This window comes from Musa acuminata, chromosome BXJ2-8 (genome assembly GCF_036884655.1).
Source record: "Musa acuminata AAA Group cultivar baxijiao chromosome BXJ2-8, Cavendish_Baxijiao_AAA, whole genome shotgun sequence".
NCBI classification, from domain to species: domain Eukaryota; kingdom Viridiplantae; phylum Streptophyta; class Magnoliopsida; order Zingiberales; family Musaceae; genus Musa; species Musa acuminata.
In genome coordinates this window covers 25036289-25063480 of record NC_088345.1, presented here as the reverse complement: position 1 = coordinate 25063480, position 27192 = coordinate 25036289, and positions in this window count along the sequence as shown.

Sequence of the window (27192 nt, the reverse complement as noted above, 5' to 3'; positions counted from 1 at the left end):
CCGCATGTGCTTCCAATATATGCTAATTTCAGTATTCATATTATCCCTTTGTACTCTGGTGTTTGTGGGATAAATGTGAACCTTTGTTAGAAATGGTAAAGGGAGTTATGCTTAGAGCCCGCGATGCTCTACCGGTCCCCTATGACTTCACTCAGACGTGGGTGGATGGAGCTCCCAGACGTGGGAGACTTATGTTTGTTGGTCATTCAGAAATTGATGGACCATATTTTGTTATGATCCCACTTTACCTTCTATGTGTTTGATATGATATCCAAAGCTTTGGCTATGTTTCTATGCATGCTTTGGATAAGAATGAATGAATGCATCGTCATGTGACATTTGAGCTTCTATTCATGTTTTGCTCTTTGATATATTTCCGAAATGTTATAAGTCTTTGTTATACCTTGAAAGCTACCATATGTCATCGATATGCTCCTTATGCCAATGATATGCTCCAATTACCTTTCCTCGATTGTATGAATAAAATGTGCTTTGAACGATACGATATTGTAATTCTGCATTCAAACAAAACATGCTACTGTTTCATCTTGTATCTCTGCTTTGTATTTTGATACCTCATTTGTTTGAAAACTGTCATCTTTGCTACGGATATGTTAGTCATTTGCTGAGCTTTATATGCTCACCCCGTTGCTATATAAATTTTTCAGGATAGCTTATCGCTCACTAAAATGTGTAAATTGGTTTGAGGCAGTGGAAGACTAGAAGATTTTAGGGCAAATATTTTGTACTTGATAGGTTGATGTTGTATAAGTTCTTTTTGGGTGTAATGAAATATCAATGACAAATCTAGATTGATGTATCTTGTAAGTATTTGATAAGTACCTCTTACGTCAGGATTTTGGAAATGTTAAGTCTAAACTGTGTACTGATATAAACATGTAGTATATGTTGGTTTTGTGATTGCATTAATTGCCGCGCTTATTGATTTATGATATAGTTATGGTTTAGTTAAGTTACTTTTGGATTTTAAGAATCATCTAGTGACATGATGTATGATTATAAACTGCACAGGTTTTGTGAATTGTGGATTGTAGAGGTGAATGACTTGAATGTTTTTCTTAGTGACCTCAAATGTGTTATTGGATCCTGGATTATTTGTTGAATTAAATTTATCAATCTTGAATTAGGTTCACACCTCCTAAATGAGAATTAAATTCGGGAGGGGCGTGACAGTTGGGTTCAGATTTTATGAATCATTGAACGATGTGTTGTATGTTTACGAACTGCACAGGGTTTATAAATTTGTAGATTATAGAGGTGAAATTTTGATCGGAATGTTTTCCTAGTGACCTCAAATGTGTGATTGGATCCTGGATGGATTTATGTTAATGAAAATTTTAATATTATGGATATTTTGAGGGGCGTGACAGTGCCACCGCCGACCCTAGTGGTACCACAAGCTGATAGGAATTCTGGTCCAAATGGGTTGATGCATTTGGCCCAATTTGGGTCTATCAAGTGCCCAATTGTCCCCAGATCAAGTTAATGGGATCACCTCCCATTCCTAACTTAATCTACATGCTAACTACTGTTGAATCTCGTATTTTGATGATGAAACTACTTGATATATGTTTATGATTTAATCTGCATTTTGAGTGACGCAGGATGCTTCGATCAGGATGAGACAATTAAAGCAGGAAAATCATGTTGTGCCGAAGGAACATGTCAGAAGATTGGACGTCGGGCCGGTGGATCGGTCGACGTATCGACAGAAGGCTTCGGGCCATGGAATCGGGCATCGGGCCAAGAAGAGCGGGTATTGTGCCAAGGATATCGGAGTTGCGGAGTCAACTGGCCGATTGGGCAATAGGCTGCAGAAGAGGACGATGCGCTGAAGAATCGGACGAAGCGTCGAGGGACCAATGACATATCGGACAACTTGGTTAATTGCTTAGGATTAATTGTCTCGATCGAAGTTTTGTTTTAATTGTGCAGGATTGACTATGATAACGATGAAGACATAAAGCAAAACAAATTGTCGGAGTCAAGCGCGAAGGATTTGTTGCGAGTTCGAGAGTTCGACGGAAGTCCGAAGGTTCGTCGGGAATGCTACCGGAACTAGCCGAGAATGAGTTGGGAGCTTGCCGAAGGGTTTTTCGGAAGCTCGCCGGAAGGTTCGTTGGAAGTTCGCGGAGCTCACCGAGAAAGATCGGAGCTTGCCGACGAAGCTCGTTGGAACTCGCTATGATCAAATTGTGAAGTCTAGGAGCTTGCCGGGAGTCCGCAGAATGGTTTCCGAGAGTTCATCGGAAGACCGCCGGAAGTTTGCCGGAAGCTCGCCAGAAGAAGTCTTGACTTGCGGACTTTGTAATAGCTTAGAAAATGTCTTTAAATTCATAGTTAGCATGTTAATTAGGGTTAGGATTAGGTGTTAATCCTATAACCCAAGTAGGGGCCAATTAGGCCCAAGTTCGGACTGGTTTGGACCAAGTTTGGAGCCAAACCAAGTGAGCTGGAATAGTGAAAGAGGTGCAACCGCCCCAGCCAAGAGGTGCAACCGCCCAGGGCTCAGTCTCCAAGCGAGACTGGGCGGTGCAACCTCCTCTGTCAAGAGGTAGCACCGCTAGAGCTCAAGTTTCGAGCTCTGCCAAGAGGTGCAACCACCGAGCTCGGTCTTCGAGCTCTGGCAGAGAGGTGCAACCTCTTTGGACAGGAGATGCATCGCCTGAGCTCGGTCTTCGAGCTCTGGCAGAGAGGTGCAACCACCTCTGGCAGAGAGGTGCAACCTCTTTGGTCAGGAGATGCACCGCTTGAGCTCGGTCTTCGAGCTCTGGCAGAAAGGTGCAACCACCCCTGACAGAGAGGTGCATCCGCCTGAGCTCAGTCTTCGAGCTCTGCTAGGCGGTGCAACCTCTCCAGTCAAGAGGTGCAACCGCCTGATCCCGAAATTCCGGGATTTGATCGTTTTGAGCTCCAAATTTGAACTAGGTTAGGGCCTATAAATACCCCACCCGTTCAGCACAGAAAGGATACAGATCCACTCCGAATTCTTGATCTTTTCTGTGATTCTAAGAGCTCAAAATTGTGTAAAGTCCAAAAGTTCTCCTCTTTCTGTTCTTCAAAGTCTTGAGTTGTAAAGAGAGGAGAGAAAGGATCTGTAAAGGTTGTCTCCTGAGCCTGTCAAAAGGAGAGAAACTGTAAAAGGGCAGTTGGCCTTCGCCTATTGAAGGAAGGCCTCTAGTTGACGTCGGCAACCTCATCGGTAGAGGAAGCCAAAATTGGAGTAGGTCAAGACTGACCGAACCACTCTAAATCTCTGGTTTGCGTTTATTTTTGAGCACTTTATCATTACTGCAAACCTCCTACATAGCTACTGCCCTCTGCGCTTTTACGAACGATTCTCTAAGTTCAGATCTTTCCGAATCTGCATTGAGACGTAAATCGGTGTTTTCGTACGATCTTTACATCGTAGTTGACGCTTACGCTTTGATTCCATTCATAACTGCGAACTGCTTTCTGCACATTCACAAAAAGATTTTCAAAGTTCAGTTTCTGCGTTTAGACGTAAAACTGCGTTTAGACGCAAAACTGTGTTTAGACGTAAAACCACGTTTAGACGCAAAACTACGTTCAGACGCAAAACTGCGTTCAGACGCAAAACTGCGTTCAGACGTAAAACTGCGTTCAGACGTAAAACTGCGTTTAGACGCAAAACTACGTTTAGACGTAAAATTGCGTTTAGACGTAAAACTGCGTTTAGATGTAAAACTGCGTTTAGACGTAAACTGCGTTTAGACGTAAACTGCTCTTAGACGCAATCTGCGCTTAGACGCAAACTGCGCTTAAATACAAACTGTGAATCGGCTTTTGCATCATAATAGATTTTATTGAACGAACACACCTTTCGGTTTTTAAATTGCTGTAAGATTTCCGCTGCACTAATTCACCCCCCCCCTCTTAGTGCTCTAGATCCTAACAATTGGTATCAGAGCGGGGTATTTCTCATTTCGGATTTACACCTGAGAGAAATGGCTCTTCAAGAGGGCTTTTCGGTCTTTCGTCCACCGTTGTTTAACGGATTGGACTACACTTATTGGAAAACTCGAATGAGAGTTTTCTTGATTTCTACGAATTTAGACTTATGGAGTATCATTGAAAACGGTTTTCAACTTCCCTCCAAATCGATGAACGAATGGTCGGATTTGGAGAAGAAGAATTTTTCTTTAAACGCAAAGGCTATGAATGCCTTATTTTGCGCATTGGACAAAAATGAGTTCAATCGGATTTCTACGTGTGAAACGACTTTTGACATTTGGCGAATTCTTGAAATCACGCACGAGGGAACTAGTAGAGTCAAACACTCGAAAGTTAACTTTTTATTGCATGATTTTGAGTTTTTTCAAATGCAACCAAGCGAGACTATAGGCGACATGTACACCCGTTTCACGGATGTCGTCAATAGTTTAAGAGCTCTTGGAAAATGTTTTTCGGATTTTGAACTCGTAAACAAGATTTTGCGTTCTCTTTCTAAAAAGTGGGATTCAAAAGTAACTACAATACAAGAAGCTAAAAATCTAAACAACTTACCACTTGAAGAACTAATTGGTTCATTGATGACATATGAAATGGTGCACAATGCACATGATGAACATGTTGAACACAATCACCTTCCAAAGAACAGGAAGGATTTGGAACTCTGGACAAATGAATGCCACTTGAGCGATGACTCAAGTGATGAGGACAATGATGAACAAACCAACCTTCCAAAGAACAGGAAGGATTTGGGACATAGAACATTTGAAGACCACTCGAGCGTAAGCTCAAGTGATGGTGAACTTAAACTACAAATGAAACGAAAATTAAAAAGCAAAAAGAATGGAACTACTTGCTTTAAACGCAAGAAGAAGAACAAAAATTGGGATGAATCGAGCTCATCTAAAGACGAGAAAGTCAACAAAAGCAAGGCGGCAAACTACGCCTTACTAGCCTACGACACTGAGGTAATTAAAATGCCTTTGGTTTATTTTAAAATTACTTGATGCTTTCATGATATATTTTCTTTTAGAATTAATTTTCTTGAAAATTACATGTTTAAAAATAAAAATACAAAAAATTATGATCATGCTGATAATTTCGAAAATGATAATATTGCATGATAAACAAATAAAATGATTTTGATCATGGTTAAGAAGTAATAATGTTTATCATGTTTGATTAACATTGTTGAATGAAATCACGTTTGATTTAAAGTAATGCATAAAGATGTAATATTAAATGGTTATTAACAATTTTATGCATGAGATTTTAAGTTATCCATGATCATGAGCTTGTTTAATCTTCTTGATTTAATTTCAAGATCTATAGCAAAAATCATGTCTGAATATATGAAAATGTTAATTTCATTCTCGGATTCACTTAACAATTGATATCCTAACAATCAGATTTTCTCATACACTTATAAAAAATATTTTTCTAAAATAGATTTGATGAAATGATTCCTGCTTATAAATTCCATCTTGAAATATGAATGATAGTGTGTTTGCTTGCAAAGATTTGTTTCACATTCATATCTCCTATGATTCATGTGCAGAAAAAGAATTTATAAATCATAATACAATGAGATTTCTTATGCAAAAATAAAGTGCTTTTGTGATTCTTTGCTAAAGAGAATAATCATAATCATGATCTTGATAATTATAACATGAAGCTCTTTATAAATCAAGATCGTTCATTATGCTCCCTACATTTATCAAAAAGGGTTTCTTCAAATGAAATGTAATTCAATGAAGTGTCATATTGATATCTTGAAACTTGGAATATTTTAAAATGTGATCTTGATAAGAATGTTTCAAGTTGCTCTTTGTACTATATCTTTTCGAATGAATCATGAGCCTTGATATCATATATTTCATAATACAAGATTTATTTGCCTTATGTCTTGAACTTTCATGCTTATCTTAATTTGGCATATAAAGACTAAGGCATGCTTAGATGAAAAAGAATCTCTTAAAAAAAAAAAATTTGATTTTCCCATCTAATCGAGATTAATGATTTCATGATATTTTGTGAATCTCGAAATTAATTTTAATGACTTGATTATGAATTTCAAGTTAATGATTTGATTTGAATAAGTTTTATCTAAATCATAATCTTGATCTTACAAAATTGAAGTCACAAATAATATCTTGTGGTATTCATGGATTGAAACATTGTATGCTTAAATTAATCATTCTTCTATGTTTCAAAAATTCCTTAAAAGCCTTATGTGATGATTGAAAACTAACTTGCTTTATGATGAATCACGAATCATGACTTGATCTATGATGTAAATGCTTTGAAATGATTGAAATATTTAACACTTTTATGCTCTTCCCCCTACTTTCTTCTTGTTTTCAATGATAAAATGGGGAGAAGTTTTGATCATGCATGGTAGGATATAATTTGACAAAATTGATACCATCATGATATGAAACATTTATGATGTGCAATTATGTATGCAATACTTGTGCTTTCTAATTATGATGTGATGTATTGCATATAATGTAAATCATGATTTAAAATGCTATGAGTGCCAAGTTACACATTTTGAGAAGAAATTGTTATATTGAAACATTAATGTAATTATGAATGGTGATATGATATCATGCATGTAATACTTCAATAATGATGCATGCAATGATAAAATATTCATGATGAAAAATTGTCTTGACATTCATAACTTGATTATTCATCATTTGTCATGATTTTGAAATCGTTGTAAAAGGAAAAGAGAACTACAAAACTGTATTCTCTCTTTCTTTTTTACAATGACAAAGGGGGAGATAGCTAGCTTGTACAAGTCAAGAAGATGCAAAAACTTGATTGCTAGCTTGCCTATTTTAAGTAGCAAAGATTGCTAACTTGCTTATTTCAAGAAGAAAAATTGTCTTCTTGAACATCACTGTCTTGAATATCTCAAGAAGCAAAACTTGCAATTTGCACATTGCAATAGGAAGCAAGAATCATGAGCTTACACAAGAAAGCTATCTTGCATTTGCTTTCGAAATTTTTGCTAGCTTATATATTGTGAAACTTGTATATCGTAAAAATTGCTAGCTTGTTGGTCTAAAGAGAAGCAAAAAGTTGCTATCTCAAAAGAAGCAAATGTGCTATCTTGCCTATCTCAAGAGGCAAAAATGCTAACTTGCGCATCTAGCAAAGTGAGCAAAATTTTCAAGAAGCAAGAGTTGCCTTCTTGAACATCTCTAATTTGCTAGCTTGCATGATGTAGAACTTGCTATCTTGAACATTACCAAAAGTGCTATCTTATATGCTATAAAACTTGCATATCTAAAACTTGATAGCATGAATGTTCTAAGCATGATGTAACACTTACTAAATCTTCTAGCTACAAGATTGCATGATGATAAAACTTGATATTATGATTTTCATGCAACGAGTTGAACCAATATCACACACAAACGATTAATTGTGATACTTCTCCTTTTTGTTGATGACAAAGGGGGAGAAGTATGTTGATGACATGACATGTGATGCATAAAGTTTATGCATATGTTCATGTTGACGTGTTGCAAGTATTCATGATGAATATTGCAATGACTTGAATTCAGTTTGAATTCAAGGTTCTATCAATATGGCATATTGATAGGGGGAGTTTGTTTAAACTCCGGGAGTTAAGTTTAACTCCGTCATCAAGTGGTTGTCATCATCAAAAAGGGGGAGATTGTTGAATCTCGTATTTTGATGATGAAACTACTTGATATATGTTTATGATTTAATCTGCATTTTGAGTGACGCAGGATGCTTCGATCAGGATGAGACAATTAAAGCAGGAAAATCATGTTGTGCCGAAGGAACATGTCAGAAGATTGGACGTCGGGCCAGTGGATCGGTCGACGTTTCGACAGAAGGCTTCGGGCCATGGAATCGGGCATCGGGCCAAGAAGAGCGGGTATTGTGCCAAGGATATCGGAGTTGCAGAGTCAACTGGCCGATTGGGCAATAGGCTGCAGAAGAGGACGATGCGCCGAAGAATCGGACGAAGCGTCGAGGGACCAACGACATATCGGACAACTTGGTTAATTGCTTAGGATTAATTGTCTCGATCGAAGTTTTATTTTAATTGTGCAGGATTGACTATGATAACGATGAAGACATAAAGCGAAACAAAGTGTCGGAGTCAAGCGCGAAGGATTTGTTGCGAGTTCGAGAGTTCGACGGAAGTCCGAAGGTTCGTCGGGAATGCTACCGGAACTAGCCGAGAATGAGTTGGGAGCTTGCCGAAGGGTTTTTCGGAAGCTCGCCGGAAGGTTCGTTGGAAGTTCGCGGAGCTCACCGAGAAAGATCGGAGCTTGCCGACGAAGCTCGTTGGAACTCGCTATGATCAAATCGTGAAGTCTAGGAGCTTGCCGGGAGTCCGCAGAATGGTTTCCGAGAGTTCATCGGAAGACCGCCGGAAGTTTGCCGGAAGCTCGCTAGAAGAAGTCTTGACTTGCGGACTTTGTAATAGCTTAGAAAATGTCTTTAAATTCATAGTTAGCACGTTAATTAGGGTTAGGATTAGGTGTTAATCCTATAACCCAAGTAGGGGCCAATTAGGCCCAAGTTCGGACTGGTTTGGACCAAGTTTGGAGCCAAACCAAGTGAGCTGGAATAGTGAAAGAGGTGCAACCGCCCCAGCCAAGAGGTGCAACCGCCCAGGCTATGTCTCCCAGCGAGATTGGGCGGTGCAACCGCCCCAGCCAAGAGGTGCAACCGCCCAGGGCTCAGTCTCCAAGTGAGACTGGGCGGTGCAACCTCTTCTGTCAAGAGGTAGCACCGCCAGAGCTCAAGTTTCGAGCTCTGCAAAGAGGTGCAACCACCGAGCTCGGTCTTCGAGCTCTGGCAGAGAGGTGCAACCTCTTTGGACAGGAGATGCATCGCCTGAGCTCGGTCTTCGAGCTCTGGCAGAGAGGTGCAACCACCTCTGGCAGAGAGGTGCAACCTCTCTGGTCAGGAGATGCACCGCTTGAGCTCGGTCTTCGAGCTCTGGCAGAAAGGTGCAACCACCCCTGACAGAGAGGTGCATCTGCCTGAGCTCAGTCTTCGAGCTCTGCCAGGCGGTGCAACCTCTCCAGTCAAGAGGTGCAACCGCCTGATCCCGGAATTCCGGGATTTGATCGTTTTGAGCTCCAAATTTGAACTGGGTTAGGGCCTATAAATACCCCACCCGTTCAGCACAGAAAGGATACAGATCCACTCCGAATTCCTGATCTTTTCTGTGATTCTAAGAGCTCAAAATTGTGTAAAGTCCAAAAGTTCTTCTCTTTCTGTTCTTCAAAGTCTTGAGTTGTAAAGAGAGGAGAGAAAGGATCTGTAAAGGTTGTCTCCTGAGCCTGTCAAAAGGAGAGAAACTGTAAAAGGGCAGTTGGCCTTCGCCTATTGAAGGAAGGCCTCTAGTTGACGTCGGCAACCTCATCGGTGGAGGAAGCCAAAAGTGGAGTAGGTCAAGACTGACCGAACCACTCTAAATCTCTGGTTTGCGTTTATTTTTGAGCACTTTATCATTACTACAAACCTCCTACATAGCTACTGCCCTCTGCGCTTTTACGAACGATTCTCTAAGTTCAGATCTTTCCGAATCTGCATTGAGACGTAAATCGGTGTTTTCGTATGATCTTTACATCGTAGTTTACGCTTACGCTTTGATTCCATTCATAACTGCGAACTGCTTTCTGCACATTCACAAAAAGATTTTCAAAGTTCAGTTTCTGCGTTTAGACGTAAAACTGCGTTTAGACGCAAAACTGTGTTTAGACGTAAAACCACGTTTAGACGCAAAACTGCGTTCAGACGCAAAACTGCGTTCAGACGCAAAACTGCGTTCAGACGTAAAACTGCGTTCAGACGTAAAACTGCGTTCAGACGCAAAACTACGTTTAGACGTAAAACTGCGTTTAGACGTAAAACTGCGTTTAGACGCAAACTGCGTTTAGACGTAAATTGCTCTTAGACGCAATCTGCGCTTAGACGCAAACTGCGCTTAAATACAAACTGTGAATCGGCTTTTGCATCATAATAGATTTTATTGAACGAACACACCTTTCGGTTTTTAAATTGCTGTAAGATTTCCGCTGCACTAATTCACCCCCCCCTCTTAGTGCTCTAGATCCTAACAACTACGACATTTCTTAAGACATTTACTATAACTTGCTCCGGTGCGTCAATCGCTTCTTTCGACGAGCTTCCGACGAACTTCTGTCGATCATCCGATGAACCCTCGGTGATGCTCCTACGGACTTCCAACAAACTCCTGGACTTACGATGGTCCACTTGGTGAGTTCCGACGGGCTTCTTTTGGCAAGCTCCTGGTCTTCTCGGATTTGTTCCCGCAGAACCTCCGACGATCGTCCGGACTTCCATCGAACTCTCGAACTCCCAACGTGATTATAGTTTTGACTCCGGTGCAACTCCTACTACATGTCTTACTTCCATCGTAGTTAATCCTGCACATATAAAATAAATCTTTGATCGAGACAATTAATCCTAAGCAATTAACCAAGTTGTCCAGCAAGTCATTGGTCCCTCGATGCTTCGTCCGATTCTTTGGCGCATCATCATCTCCTACGGCCTATTACCCAATCGGCCAGTTGACTCCACAACTCTGATATCCTTGGCGCAATACCCGCTCTTCTTGGCCCGATGCCCGAGTCCACGGCCCGAAGCCTTCTGTCGATACGTCGACCGATCCACCGGCCCGACGTCCAATCTTCTAACATGTTCCTCCGGCACAACATAATTTTTCCTACTTTAATCGTCTCATCTTAATTGAAGCATCCTGCATCACTCAAAACACAGATTAAATCATAAACATATATCAAGTGGTTTCATCATCAAAATACAAGATTCAACAACTTCGAGTGTGTGCCAAATATCAAAAGCCATTTCACAAATTGATACTCGATTAAACTTATTTTTATCTAATACACAAAATAAGATATTCATAGCCTTTGCGCTTAAAGTAAAAGTCTTCATCTCCAACTCATTCTAATCATTCATTGGAAAAGAAGACTTTTGAAAACCGTTTTCGACAATGTTCCAAAACTCAAAATCCATTAAAATTAGGAAGATCCCCATTCTAGTCTTCTAATATATGTTATCCGTCCCATTGAACATGGGTAGATGTGTAATTGAATGGCCCTCTAGGCTGCTAGTAAATGCTATCTCTCTTGGGTTTAAAACCAAATAAAAGTGAACCTTGCTCTGATACCAATTGTTAGGATCAAGAGCGACACTAAGAGAGGGAGTGAATTAGTGCAGCGGAAAACTTTCGTTATTTTAAAAAACTAGTTTCGATTAAAATCAATTCTGACAAGAATGCTTTCGATTCAATCCATTTCGGAAAGAATTTGAACTTGAAAGCTTTTATAAAAGTGCAAGAGAAGACTAAGGTGATTTGTAGTAATATAAATTGCACAAATGAAAAGTGTCAGTTTCGTAAAATCTTCATACGATTATAGCCGATCTCGGAAGGTATTTACTTAAAAGTGTATGCAAATGTAGTTATTGATAAATAATTTCGTAAAATTTTTTATAAACAATGTAGTATTCTGTAGCCTCAATAGAAGAGGAATCAGAGAAGTGGATGTAGGTCACGATGATCGAACCACTATAAATTGGTTTGCATTTTACTTTGAGCAATTTATCCTTACTACAAACCTCTTTAATAGCTGACTACCTTCAATTCTTTTTCGTATGCTTTTCAGCTATCTTTACGAAACCGGTTTTATCGAAACGAAACATTTTTGAAAATGTGATTTTACCGTTATACTAATTCACCCTCCCTCTTAGTGTTGACCCTAACTCTTGATCTTAACAAATCTAATTGCCTCATATTTACCGACTTAATATTATCGAAAGAGGGGCTTCTATGATTTGGTCTTCTAAAATGACATGTCACACATATACATATGTAATATATATCTACATCGCATGTAAATATATATACATATCAAGTATTGTTAGGTAATCTTGGGGGCGACATCACATGCGCAGTGGAAGAATAAGAAAAATAAAATCCCCTATTCCCAGAGAGATGTTCATCGTCATGCAAAGATTGGTGCGCAAAATCCGTGAAACTTAAAACTACGTATAGAGTAGATTGTGTTACCTAGGGAGATCGTATATCCCTGTTTCCTTGCAGATCTTTAGGAGAGGGTGAAGGGGGTCAAGCGTCCTCCTCTCTAGTAGTGATCCACACAGTAGGGCTGCGATGATGCTTCTCAAAACTCTAGGCCTGCTCTAAGGTGAAGAGGGGGAGGAGAATAGGAGAGGCAAGCAAAGGCTCTAGCCTAAGAGGCTCTGAATCCCTCCTATTTATAGAGGCCCCCTATCAAAACCTAATGGATCCTCCCCTAGTGGGTACTAGATCTGTATCCAATTACCCAAGCATTTTAAATTAGTGGATCTCTATCTAATAATTTCTCATGGGCTCTTATTAGCTCTCGTCCATGAGATCCAATAATTTAGGGGCTTATTGGATATCCAATAAGACAAGGGCTCTAGTGGATATCTCATATTTGAACCTCTACTCATCGCAATACCTACCATATGTGTGTGACCCTCTAGGCTCAATATCGAGCTAGCCTTGAGTCATACCTATCAGAACTCCTTCTAACTTAGTGAATTATTATCTCTGTAATAATTCACTTGACTCATCGACTACGGACGTACTAGGCCACTACGCCGTAGTCCCCAAACGATACAAGAGAATCTAATCCATTGATCTGTCTATCCTCAATTACTGTATACCTATAGTCCCTCATCCATTTAATATCCCAAAGACCGTATATCGAGCATGGTGCTATCAAACCCATACGATTTCTACTCGAGTCTTGCTCTAATTAGATTCTCCTGGAGAACTCTTTCTCTCTCAACCTGGCCAGGGATTTGTCTGAGCAAGAACACATGGGATATTCCTCTCATGATGCCGAGAGTGGATAATCCTCTATCGACACTTAATAACCCTCGTAAGGTCGATTGCTACTCCCAATGACTAGTTGTACTAGATTTGGGATATCCAAACCTATAAGTCGGGTATCAAAGAGTGGAGCACTCATATAGGACATCCTTTGTATCTCAAGTCTAAGGATCAAATACACCACTAGGACTATGGAATCACTGCCTGACAATAAGGCATCATCAACCAGCCAATATTCCAAAAGTGGATTAATTAATGAACTTATTCTCTAATGAGCACCTGTATTATATCCCTAGTGTCCTACACGAGCAACTATGAGATCAGCTGCATCCATCATATGGACCGGTATATAACACACCAGTCTGTTTGGTTATCACGATGTCCCTCTCGAGTAACCTATGACTGGAATTATTTAGGATCTCGGTCTCATTATTGTGATCTCATCATGATCCGATTCCCATTGCATGGATCCAAGGATATCACTATATATATATATATATATATATATATATATATATATATATATATATATATATATATATGTAATAATCAATATAAAGTGATAAATGCCAAAATATAATAAGCAAAAAGATTCCGTGTTAAGTCACACGTGTCATCACTCATATGATTGGCTTGCTGGACACCTATGACTAGCAATCTCCCACTTAACGTAAAGCCAATCACCTCTGTTTCTGATCCCCCTCAGACCCTTGTGACGCTAAAGACAATATGAGACAACGGCTTTGTCAATAGATATTCAATGTTATCTTCAGATGGAACTCTTTCTACTACTACATCTCCTCGGGTTACGATCTCTCTGATAAGGTGGAACCTCCTTAGAACATGCTTAGATTTCTGATGAGACCTGGGTTCTTTCGCTTGAGCAATTACCTTGTTGTTGTCGCAATATAAGAAAATCGGCTCCTCACTACCCGGCACGACTCCCAAATCTGTGATGAACTTCTTCACCCAGTCTCCTTCCTTTGTTGCATTTGATGCACTAATGTACTGCGCCTCTGTGGTCGAGTCAGTTGTAGAATCTTGCTTGGAACTCTTCTAGCACACTACTCCTCCATTCAAGGTGTGCACATACCTCGAATTCGACTTACTATCATCGACATCAAACTGGAAACTCAAGTCTGTGTAGCCTTCAACCTTGAGGCTACTACCTCCATATACTAGTAAAAGATCCTTAGTCATTCTCAAGTACTTAAGGATACACTTTACTGCTTTCTAGTGCTCCAAGCCTGGATCCGCCTGATACCTACTCGTGACACTCAGAGCATGCGCTATATCAGGCCTAGTACATAGCATGACATACATGATAGACCCTATCGCTAAGGCATAAGGTATCAAATCCATATTCGCCCTTTCTTTTGGAGTCTTTGGGGACATACTCCTTGAAAGTGATATCCCATGTCTCATCGGTATGAGACCTCTCTTGGAGTTTTCTATGCCAAACCTTTTGACAATGGTTTCTATATACCTGGACTGGGACAAGCCCAACATTCTCTTGGATCTGTCTCTATAGATCCGAATTCCCAAGATATAGGATGCTTCCTCTAAGTCTTTCATGGAGAAGTGTCTAGATAACCAAGTCTTTACTATAGATAGCATTCCTGTATCATTCCCAATGATCAGGATGCCATCCACATATAATACCAAAAAGGTGATAGTGCTCCCACTTACCTTCCTGTACACACAAGGCTCATCTTCGTTTTTAACGAAGTCATAAGATCTTATTGCCTCATCAAATCTTATGTTCCAACTTCGAGAAGCTTGCTTTAGTCCATAAATGGATCTAAGCAACCTGCACACCTTATCTAGGTAGTTCTTAGACACGAATCCCTCAGGTTGTATTATATACACCTCCTCCTCAAGGTTGCCATTGAGGAATGCAATTTTCACATCCATCTATCAAATCTTATAATCATAGTGTGCTGCAATAGCTAATAGAATTTGGATGGATTTTAGCATTGCTACGGGTGAGAAGGTTTTATCATAGTCAACACCTTGCCTTTGCCGATACCCCTTAGCCACTAGCCTTGCTTTATAGGTCTCTACCTTTCCATCTACTCCAATCTTTTTCTTAAAGATCCACTTACAACCGATGGGTACAATACCTTCGAGAGCATCAATTAGGTTCCTAACCTTGTTGGAGTACATAGAATCCATCTCAGAATTTATGGTTTCTTACCACTTTTTAGAGTCCATACTCAGAATCAATATCCTCAACATCTTCTTCTCTAATATGTCCCACATATCTCTCAGGAGGATGAGATATTTTGCTAGACCTACGTAAAGTTGGAACTTATGTGTTAGGTACTTGAACAGACTCGGGCTATAGAGTGGTGCTTGATCTAGGTTCTTCAACCTCGCTCAACTCTATCATGCTCTCACTATCTCTGCCAAGAATGCATTCCTTCTCAAGGAACACTGCTCTCTTAGCTACAAAGACCTTTTAGTCATCGAGATGATAGAAATAATACCCATAAGATTCCTTGGGGTATCCAACGAACTTGCATCGCTCTGTCCTCGATTCTAACTTATCAGGGTTGTGTCTTTTAACGTGGGCAGGGCAGCCCCAAATCATAACAACCTTACGATCGGGCTTCTTTCCTTTCCATATCTCATATGGTGTAGACACTACCGACTTAGTTGGAACTCTGTTCAGAAGGTAAGCTGCGGTCTCTAGGGCATATCCCTAGTATGAGATGGGTAGGTTTTAGGACTCTAGCTTGGAGAGTCCTAATTGAGAGGGACATTCATTTAAACTATTAGGACTCTAGCTAGTAGAGTCCTAATTGAGAGGGGCATTCATGTAAGAGGTTTTTTCTTAGAGAAGAATTAGGAGTTGTAAGGGAATAGGAGTCTTGAGTAGGAGTCCTATTAGGAGTTAGTTAGAAGTAAGAGTCTTAAGTAGGAGTCCTATTAGGAGTTAGGGTTTAGAAGCCCTATAAATAGCCATGTATTCCTTCTCTTTTCATAAGCAATAGATGAATCTTTTCTGCAGCCTTTGAGCAGCAACTTGGAGGGAGGAACCCCTATAGAGTTCCAATGAGGCCGATCCCCTAAAAAGATCAACCCCAAGTTTAGAATCTGCAAGGGTTCTAACACTTGGTATTAGAGCAGTGTTCTTGGCATCTCGTTGTCCTTCCACAGCCATCCATCAACCCTCTACAACCGCCCAAAGCAATTCCCACAATTACTTAAGAGATCGTTGACAAATTCCACCGTCATCTCCACCACCACGGATCATCCTTTGATCTCCCCGTGAATTGCAATAGGTTCTGGTTTTCTACCTTACTGCTGCTGCAATTTAGTTATCCTTATTTGAAAATCTCAAAAAAATTATTCTTATATTGCTGCATAAACTTTTCGTCATAAAGTTTTCATCTCTACGACAAAAGATACATTGCAGAATTCCAACCGTATAGCACCGTCTGTTTGATCTTGCTACTATGTTTTTTCTATCCAAATCTCTACAAATTTTTTATGACATCTTTGACACTTCCTAACAGCTGATTTTCCTTTGGTTTTGTTAAAAAATTCTCAATATAAACCATTGATATTTTACATCTAATATGCTATACTTGAAAATCTGCACTATAAAATTTCAGCCGCATAGCACTGTTTGTTTGATTTTGATACTATATTGTTTCTATCCAAATCTCTATGAAATTTTTATAATAGCTTTGACACTTCATAATAGTAAATTTTCCTTTGGTTCTTTAAAAAACTTTTAATATAAACCACTGATCTTTTACGTCCAATCTGCTATACCTAAAAATCTGTGCTGTAGAAAATTTCAGCCGCATATTGTTGCCTTAACCCATCTATTTGTAATCTTTTTTTAATAAAATTTCTTATACACTTCATAAATTATCTTGGCTTCCATCTAAGATTGATCTATTGAGAAATTCATCTCTAAAAATGATTTTGTGTAGCTATAAATTTTCGTCGTAAACTGTTGAAATTTTTCGATGATAATTCTGTAATCGTAACTTGCACCAATTTCCTTGCTGTTATACAGCCGAAATTTTCTTGATTAAATTAGATATACTTGCTGTCATATAAACTGTGATTTTGCTATCAATTCCCTGCTCAATTCTCTCAAGTTTTTGGTGGAAATTACGTCGAGAAACCGTCGTTTCTTCGACGACAATTCTACTCTTACAAGACAGCACATACTTGCTGCAACTTCCACTGATTTCTATCAAACATTTGCTACATCTACCACAGATCCAAAACATTCATCCATAGCCCTAAAACTCTACCAAACCACACCCTCAAACTGCACCAAAAATAGCCACAAGGCAATCCTAAACCGTAGCCTACATCCACCAATCCACCAACCCTTTCGACTATCACCTCTCTCAACCAATACATGCCTTTAACCCGACAACAAAAGAGAGATCTTAACATCACAGATTTGGCAGCATATATTATGGCATCTGAGGAGGTAATCAATGCTAAATTTGAAGCCTTCGAGGTGTGAATGGAGGATAAGATTCGGATGCTGTTTACCGAACTCAGATTGGGCCGACCACTAAGCCCGAAGAAATCATATCAAAGAGAGAGCTTTGCCCAATCACACCAAGCCCGAAGATATGACTTCCAAGAGAGGGGAAGCTCTATGACCAACCCCAACTATCCATGCATGAGAGTGGACTTCCCTAGATGGGAAGAAGGAGACCCAATTGGTTGGATCTCACGCGCGGAGCGATATTTTCGGTACCATAAAACCGCGGATGCATCTATGGTGAAAATTGTAGCTATGGTCTTGAAGGGGATGCTATACAGTGGTTTGACTGGTTTGAACATACTTATGGAGTCCTTTCATGGCGACAATTCAAAGAAAGACTACTGATCCGCTTCAGACCAACCGATTACGAGAATATTGACGGACAACTAGCAAAGATCGGACAAACCTCTACCATTCAAGAGTACGAAACTAGGTTTGAAAGGTTATCTAATCAAACTCATGATTGGTCTCAAAAATAGTTATTGAGGACCTTTATTGAGGGCTTGTGTTAGGACTCTAGCTTGGAGAGTCCTATTTTAGAGGGACATTCATGTAAAACTGTTAGGACTCTAGCTAGGAGAGTCCTAATGGAGAGGGACATTCTGTTAGGACTCTAGCTAGGAGATTCCTAATTGAGAGGGGCATTCATGTAGGAGGTATTTTCTTAGAGAAGAATTAGGAGTTGTAAGGGAATAGGAGTCTTGACTAGGAGTCCTACTAGGAGTTGGTTAGAAGTAAGAGTCTTAAGTAGGAGTCCTATTAGGAGTTAGGGTTTAGAAGCCCTATAAATAGCCATGTATTCCTTCTCTATTCATAAGCAATAGATGAATCTTTTCTGCAGCCTTTGAGCAGCAACTTGGAGGGAGGAACCCCTATAGAGTTCCAAGGAGGCCGATCCCCTAAAGAGATTAACCCCAAGTTTAGAATCTGCAAGGGTTCTAACACCTGGTATCAGAGCAGCGTTCTTGGCATCTCGCTGCCCTTCCACTGCCATCCATCAGCCCTCCACAACTGCCCAAAGCAATTCCCACAATTGCTTAAAAGATCGTCGTCGAATTCTGCCTCATCACTACCACCACGGATCATCCTTTGATCTCCCCATGAATTGCAACAGGTTCTGGTTTCCTACCGAACTGCTGCTATAATTTAGTTATCCTTATTCGAAAATCCAAAAAAAAAACTGTTCCTATATTGCTGCATAAACCTTCCGTCACAAAGTTTTCATCTCTACGACGAAAGATACATTACAGAATTCCAACCGCATAGTACCATCTGTTTGATCTTGCTACTATGCTTTTTCTATCCAAATTTCTATGAAATTTTATGACATCTTTGACACTTCCTAATAGCAGATTTTCCTTTGGTTTTTTCAAAAAATTCTCAATATAAACCATTGATCTTTTACGTCAAATCTACTATACTTGAAAATCTGCACTGTAAAATTTCAGCCGCATAGTACTGTTTGTTTGATCTTGATACTACATTGTTTCTATCCAAATCTCTACAAAATTTTTATGATAGCTTTGACACTTCCTAACAGTGGATTTCCCTTTGGTTTCATCAAAAAATTCTCAATATAAACTATTGATCTTTTACGTCCAGTCTGCTATACCTAAAAATCTGTGCTGCAGAAAATTTCAGCCGCATATTGTTGCCTTAACCCATCTATTTGTAATCTTTTTTGAATGAAATTTCTTATACACTTCATGGATCATCTTGGCTTCCATCTAAGATTTATCTATTAAGAAATTCTTCTCTAAAAATGAATTTATGTTGCTGCAAATTTTCGTCGTAACCAGCTGAAATTTTTCGACGACAATTCTGCTATCGCAACTTGCACCAATTTTCTTGCTTGTATACTGCTGAAATTCTCTTGATTAAATTAGACATCCTTGCTGTCATATAATCTGTGATTTTGCTATCAATTCCCTCCTCAATTCTCTTATGTTTTTGGTAGAAATTACATCGAGAAACCATTGTTTCTTCGACGACAATTCTACTCTTACAAGACAGCACATACTTGCTACAACTTCCACTGATTGCTACCAAACCTTTGCTGCCATCTACCACAGATCCAAAACTTTCATCCACAGCCCTAAAACTCCACTAAACCACACCCTCAAACTGGACCCAAAACTGTCACAAAACAAGCCTAAATCGTAGCCTACATCCACCGATCCACCAACCCTTTCGACCATCACTTCTCTCAACCTATACATGCCTTTGGAGAGAGATATTAACATTATAGATTTGGAGGCATATACTATGGCATCTAAGGAGGCAATCAATGCTAAATTCGAAGCCTTGGAGGCGCGAATGGAGGATAAGATTCGGACGCTCTTTACCGAACTCAGATTGGGCCGACCACTAAGCCCGAAGAAATCATATCAAGGAGAGAGCTTTGCCCAATCACACTAAGCCTAAAGATATGACTTCAAAGAGAGGGGAAGCTCTATGACCAACCCCAACTATCCATGCATGATAGTGGACTTCCCTAGATGGGAAGAAGGAGACCCAATTGGTTGGATCTCGCGCGCAGAGCGATATTTCGGTACCATAAAATCGCGGATGCATCTATGGTGAAAATTGTAGCTATTGTTAGGATCGAGAGCACTAAGAGGGGGGGGGGGGTGAATTAGTGCAGCGGAAATCTTTCAACGATCAAAAATGAAAGCTGCGTTCGTTCGATAAAAACTATTTTGATGCAAAAGCCGATTCTAAGATTACTTATGATTAAGTGCAGTTTACGTCTAAACACAGTTTGCGTCTAAGCGCAGTTTATGCAGTTTGCATCTAAATGCAGTTTGCGTCTAAATGCAGATTGCGTCTAAGCATAGTTTGCATCTAAGCGCAGTTTGCGTATAAGCTCAGATTGCGTCTAAGCGCAGTTTGCGTCTAAGCACAGATTGCGTCTAAGCACAGTTTGCGTCTAAACACAGTTTTACGTCAAAACGTAGTTTACGTCTAAACACAGATTCGGAAAGATCTGAACTTAGACACTCATTCGTAAAAGCGCAGAAGGCAGTTTGCAGTTATAAATGGAATCAAAACGTAAATGTAAACTGCAATGTAAAGATCGTACGAAAACACCGATTTACGTCTAAATGCAGATTCGGAAAGATCAGAACTTAGAAACTTGTTCGTAAAAGCGCAGAGAGCAGTAGCTATGTAGGAGGTTTGCAGTAATGATAAAGTGCTCAAAATAAAAGCAAACCAGAGATTTAGAGTGGTTCGGTCAGTCTTGACCTACTCCACTTTTGGCTTCCTCCACCGACGAGGTCACTGACGTCAACTAGAGGCCTTCCTTCAATAGGCGAAGGCCAACTGCCCTTTTACAGTTTCACTCCTTTTGACGGGCTCAGGAGACAACCCTTACAGAACTTTTCTCTCCTCTCTTTACAACTCAAGACTTGAAGAACAGAAAGAGGAGAACTTTTGGACTTTACACAAATTTGAGCTCTTAGAATCACAGAAAAGATCAAGAATTCGGTGTAGGTCTGTATCTCTTCAGTGCTGAATGGGTGGGGTATTTATAGGCCCCAACCCAGTTCAAATTTGGAGCTCAAAACGATCAAATCCCGGAATTCCGGTACCAGGAGGTTGCACCTCCTGACTAGGGCGGTTGCATCGCTTGGCAGAGCTCGAAGACTGAGCCTCTGGGCGGTGCTACCTCTGTCAGGGGCGGTTGCACCTCTCTGCCAGAGCTCGCAGACTGAGCTCGGGCGGTTGCACCTCCTGACTGAGGCGGTTGCACTGCTTGGCAGAGCTCGAAGACTGAGCTCAGGCGGTGCCACCTCCTATCAGGAGAGGTTGCACCGCCCAGTCTCGCTCGGAGACTGAGCCCAGGCGGTTGCACCTCCTAGCTGGGGCAGTTGCACTGCCCAGTCTCACTTGGAGACTGCCTCCTGGGCGGTGCTACCTCCTACCTGGCGGTGCTACCTCCTGGCACTATTTCAGGTCCGAATGGGTTGATCCATTCGGCCTAATTTGGGTCTTTCAGGGGCCCGATTGCCCCAAGATTAAGTTAATGGGATCACCTCCCATTTCTAACTTAATCATTGTGCTAACTACAATTATTTCCTAAGACATATTCTGCAACTTGCTTCGGTGCGACACTCGCTTCTTCCGGCGAGTTTCCGACGAACTTCCGTCGATCATCCGATGAACCCTCGGTGATGCTCCTGCGGACTTCCGGCAAACTCCTGGACTGCGACGATCCACTTGGCAAGTTCCGACGAGCTCCTTTGGCAAGCTTCTGGACTTCTTGGATTTGTTCCCGCAAAACCTCCGACGACTGTCCGAACTTCCGTCGAGTTCTCGAACTCCCAGCGTGATCATTGTCATGACTCCGACGCAACTCCTACTGCATGTCTTACTTTCATCATAGTTAATCCTGGACACACAAAAACAAAAACTTCGATCGAGATAATTAATCCTAAGCAATTAACCAAGTTGTCCGGCATGTCATTGGTCCCTCGACGCTTCGTCCGATTCTTCGGCGCATCGTCCTTTCCTTCAGCCTATTGCCCAATCGGCCACTTGACTCCGCAACTCCGATATCCTTGGCACAATACCCGCTCTTCTTGGCCCGATGCCCGAGTCCATGGCCCGAAGCCTTCTATCGATACGTCGAGCGATCTACTGGCCCGACGTCCAATCTTTTGACATGTTCCTCCGGCACAACATGATGTTCCTGCTTTAATTGTCTCATCCTGATCGAAGCACCCTACGTCACTCAAAACACAGATTAAATCATAAACATGTATCAAGTAGTTTCATCATCAAAATACGAGATTCAACAGCTATATATCTTGAAGGGGATGCTATACAGTGGTTTGACTGGTTTGAACATACTTATGGAGTCCTTTCATGGCGACAATTCAAAGAAGGACTGCTGATCCGCTTCAAACCAACCGATTACGAGAATATTGACGGACAACTAGCAAAGATCCAACAAACCTCTACCATTCAGGAGTACCAAACCAGGTTTGAAAGGTTATCTAATCAAACTCATGATTGGTCTCAAAAACAGTTATTGAGAACCTTCATTTGAGGGCTTGAAGCCGGAGATCTGAGGAGAAGTTAAAGCGCGATAACCGTATACGCTTATGGTAGCCATATCTTTCGCATGACATCAAGAGAAGCAATTGAACCATGAAGCTCAAAGGACTAGGGTTGCTCCTCAACCAGTAATATTGAAGCCCTTAGCCCCCCGTACTTTCAACCAAGTCCCTACACCAAAGAGGTTAACAAGAGAAAAGCTTCGAGAGCGATATGCGAAGGGGTTATGTTGGCATTATGATGAGCCGTGGAGCCGTGAGCATCGCTGTAGTAAAGAGGGACTTCTTATGATTGAACCGATAGAAGAAGATGTCATTGAACATCCAAAAGAGAGCCTTGAACATGAAGAAGAAGATGCAGAAGAAGAGCCACAACCGACCAAAGTTACGGCACATACATTAGTTGGCTACTCAATCCCACAAATGATGAAAGTTGGAGGCCTTCTCAAACAACAACCGATCACTGTTCTCATCGACACGGGCAGCACTAATAACTTCCTAAACAGTAAGGTTGCTGTCTATATGAACTTACCTATTGAGAATTGCAGCAGGTTTGTCGTTAAGGTCGCCAACGGACGGATTTTGAAGTGTGATCATAGGTGCCCGCAGGTGAAACTGTTGTTGTAGGACCAAGAGATAATTGCATATTTCTTCCTCCTCCCTCTTGATGATCATGAGGCCATACTTAGAATTAAATGGTTGATGACATTAGGTCATATTTCTTGGAATTTTATGCAACTAATTATAAAATTTTACAGTAAGGAGAAACAGTTGATACTGCACGGGAAACGTGAGGGCGATGTAACGACGATTTACACACAACAAATGGAGAAGGTTTTGCATAAAGCATGCAGCGGCTTTTTGGTACAACTTGAGCAACAAACTAAGGGAGAGCCAACAAAATTTATAGATCCAAATCTACTTCCTTTGCTTGCTGAATTTTCAGATATATTTGACGAACCGCACAACCTACCTCTTACCCGTCAGCATGATCATTGTATAATGATTCTTCTAGGCAAATCTCTAGGAAATGCTCAGCCATATCAATATTCACATCTCCAGAAGGATGAAATAGAAAGGATTATAAAAGAGATGCTTAAAACAGGAGTTATTCGGCCAAGTTACAGCCCCTACTCTTCACCAGTGCTCCTCATACGAAAGAAGGATGGAATATGACGATTATGTGTTGATTACCGAGCTCTCAATGGCATAACCATCAAGGATAAATACCCTATTCCAGTAGTAGATGAGTTGCTAAGGGAGCACAAATATTTACAAAGTTGGACCTTCGATCCAGGTATCATCAAATACGAGTATGCGAAGAAGACATACCGAAAACCACCTTTTGAATTTTTGCTTTCTTCATAAGACGATGGAATATCTTGGGCATATCATATCAGAGGAAGGTGTGGCAGTAGACCACTTCAAAATTGGAGCAATGCAAAACTGGCTGACCCCGTGGAACATAAAATTGCTACATGGCTTTCTGGGTTTAACAGGCTACTATGGCAAGTTCATGAAAAACTATGGAGAGATTAGTGCACCACTTACTTTCTTACTGAAAAAAGATGTCTTCCAATGGTCGGACAGAGCCTCCGCTGCCTTCGACAAACTTAAGGCAGCCATGATGATGACGCTGGTGCTAACACTACCAGATTTCAACCTGTTGGGAAATCATGGGGGAGACATCACATACGCAGTGGAAGAACAAGAAAACAAAATCCCCGATTCCCAAAAAGATGTTCGTCGTCGTGCGAAGATTGGTACGCAAAAATCCGCGAAACATAAAACTGCGTATAGAGTAGATTGTGTTACCTAGGGAGATCGTATATCCCTGTTTCCTTGTAGATCCATAGGAGAGGGTAAAGGAGGTCAAACGTCCTCCTCTCTAGCGGTGATCCACACAGCAGGGTTGCGACGACGCTCCTCAAAACTCCAGGCCTGATCTGAGGTGGAGAGGAAGAGGAGAATAGGAAAGAGGCAAAGGCTCTAGCCTATGAGGCTCTGAATCCCTCCTATTGATAGAGGTCCCCTGTCAAACCCTAATGGGTCCTCCCCTAGTGGGTATTGGATCTGCATCCAATAAGATAAGGGCTCCATCAGATATCTCATATCCGAACCTCTACTCATCGCAATACCTACCATATGTGTGTGACCCTCTAGGCCCAATATCGAGCTGGCCGTGAGTCATACCCGTCAGAACTCCTTCTAACTCAGTGAATTATTATCTATGTAATAATTCACTTGACTCATCGACTACGGAAGTACTAGGCCACTACGCCGTAGTCCCCAAACGATACAGGGGAATCCAATCCATTGGACCTGTTTGTCCTCAGTTACCATGTACCTATAATCCCTCATCCATCTAATGTCCCAAAGACTGTATATCGAGCATGGTGTTGTCAGACCCATATAGTTTCTACTCGAGTCTCACTCTAATCGGATTCTCCTAAAGAACTCTTTCTCTCTCAACCCGAATGACCATGGCCAGGGATTCGTTTGAGCAAGAACATATGGGATATTCCTCTCATGACGCCGAGAGTGGATGATCCTCTATCGACACTCAATAGCCCTCGTAAGGTCGACTACCACTCCCAATGACTAGCTGTACTAGATCTGGGACAGCCAAACCTATAAGTCTAGTATCAAAGAGTGGAGCACTCATACAGGACATCCTTGGTGTCTCAAGTCTGAGGACTAAATACACCACTAGGACTACGGAATCGCTGTTTGACAATAAGGCATCATCAACCATCCAGCATTCCGTAAGCAGATCAATCAGTGAACTCATTCTCCAATGAGCACCTGTACTGTATCCCTAGTGTCCCTACACGAGCAGCTATGAGACCAACTGCATCCATCATATGGATGGGTATACAGCACACTAGTCTATCTGGTTATCACGATGTCCCTCTCGAGTTACCTATGACCGGGATTATTTAGGATATGTGTTTAAAGGTGAATCGATCTCATTATCGTGATCTCATCATGATCCGATTCCCATTGCACAAATCCAAGGACATCACAATATATGTATGCATTTATACAATAGTTATAAGGTGATATACGCCAAAATATAATAAGCAAAAAGATTCTATATCAAGTCACACGTGCCATCACTCACGTGATTGGCTTGCTGGGCACCTATGACTAGCAATCTCCCACTTGACCTAAAGCCAATCACTTATATGTCTGATCCCCATCAGACCCCTGTGACGCTCAAAGACAATCTGAGACAACGACTTTGTTAGTGGATATGCAATGTTATCTTCGGATTGAACTCTTTCCACTACTGCATCTCCTCGGGTTACGATCTTTCTGATAAGTTGGAACCTCCTTAGAACACTTCTGACGAGACCCGGGTTCCCTTATTTGAGTAATCGCCCCATTGTTGTCGTAATATAAGGAGATCGGCTACTCGCTACCCGGCACGACTACCAAATCTATGACGAACTTCTTCACCCAGACTCCCTCCTTTGCTACATCTAATGCAGCAATGCACTCCGCCTCTGTGGTCGAGTCAGCAATGGTATCTTGCTTGGTACTCTTCCAGCACACTGCTCCTCCATTCAAGGTGCACACATACCTTGAATTCGACTTGCTATCATCGACATCAGACTGAAAACTTGAGTCAGTGTAGCCTTCAATCTTAAGGCTATTACCTCAATATATTAGTAAAAGATCCTTAGTCCTTCTCAAGTACTTAAGGATACACTTTACTGCTTTTCAGTGCTCCAAGCCTGGATCCGCCTGATACCTGCTCGTGACACTCAGAGCATGCGCTATATCAGGCCTAGTACATAGCATGGCATACATGATAGACCATATTGCTGAGGCATAAGGTATCATATCCATATTCGCCCTTTCTTGGAATATTCCATGCCAAAACTTTTGACAATGGTTTCTATGTACCTGGACTGGGATAAGCCAAGCATCCTCTTGGATCTATCTCTATAGATTCTAATCCCCAAGATATAGGATGTTTCCCCTACGTCCTTTATGGAGAAGTGTCTAGATAACCAAGTCTTTACTGAGGATAGCATTCCTATGTCATTCCCAATGATGAGGATGTCATCCACATATAACACCACAAAGGTGATAGCGCTCCGACGTACCTTCTTGTACACACAAGGCTCATCTTCGTTCTTAACGAAGTCATAAGATCTGATTGCCTCATCAAATCTTATGTTCCAACTTCGGGAAGCTTGCTTTAGTCCATAAATAGATCTAAGCAACCTACACACCTTATCTGGGTAGTTCTTGGACACGAATCCCTCAGGTTGCATCATATACACCTCCTCGAGGTTTCCGTTGAGGAATGTGGTTTTCACATCCATCTGCCAGATCTCATAAACATAGTGTGCTACAATAGCCAATAGAATTCTGATGGATTTTAGCATTGCTATGGGTGAGAAGGTTTCATCGTAGTCAACACCTAGCCACTAGCCTTGCTTTATAGGTCTCTACCTTTCCATCTGCTCCGATCTTTTTCTTAAAGATCCACTTGCAGTCGTTGGGTACAATATCTTCGGGCGCATCAACTAGGTTTCAAACCTTATTGGAGTACATAGAATCCATCTCAGAATTCATGGCTTCTTGCCACTTCTCGGAGTCTATACTCATAATAGTCTCCTTGTAGGTTTGAGGATCAATATCCTCAACATCCTCTCCTCTAATATGTCCCACAT